This window comes from Plasmopara halstedii (assembly GCF_900000015.1).
Source record: "Plasmopara halstedii genome assembly, contig: Scaffold_555, whole genome shotgun sequence".
NCBI classification, from domain to species: Eukaryota; Oomycota; class Peronosporomycetes; order Peronosporales; family Peronosporaceae; genus Plasmopara; species Plasmopara halstedii.
The window spans coordinates 72919-73361 of record NW_020187475.1 but is presented as its reverse complement, the minus strand read 5'-3'; positions in this window follow the sequence as shown (position 1 = coordinate 73361).

The window sequence follows — 443 nt, the reverse complement described above, 5'->3', positions numbered from 1 at the left end:
CACGTGATCAAAATAAGGCACATAAGGCACTTCCATGTAAAGTATCTCAAGCTCTACAAAATACAATTTAAATGTCTCGAATGGATTTATTGATCTATTGCTGAGCGAAGAACTGTCGAGAATGTAAGTTCCCTTCTAAGGCGAATGACGTCAAAGAGCTTCTGTGGACGACCTTCTCCCATTTCAGTGTCGAAAAATCAGATTCAACCGTTGCTGTGTTCGGAAAAGGACAAGCCAATCCGCCTAAAAACGCAAGCAAATCTGGAAATCGTTCCCGCAAACTTGGAATCGTCCAGGCTTCCGTAAAATCAGTCGTTGCAGACAACCTTGATATGGCTGCTTTGACACGGGGCTCTTTTTCGTAAGCATCAAGCAAACACTTGTGCTGTACACCGATGCGTGCGAAGCGCTCCAAGACAGCTTCAATCGATTGTGATAAATTC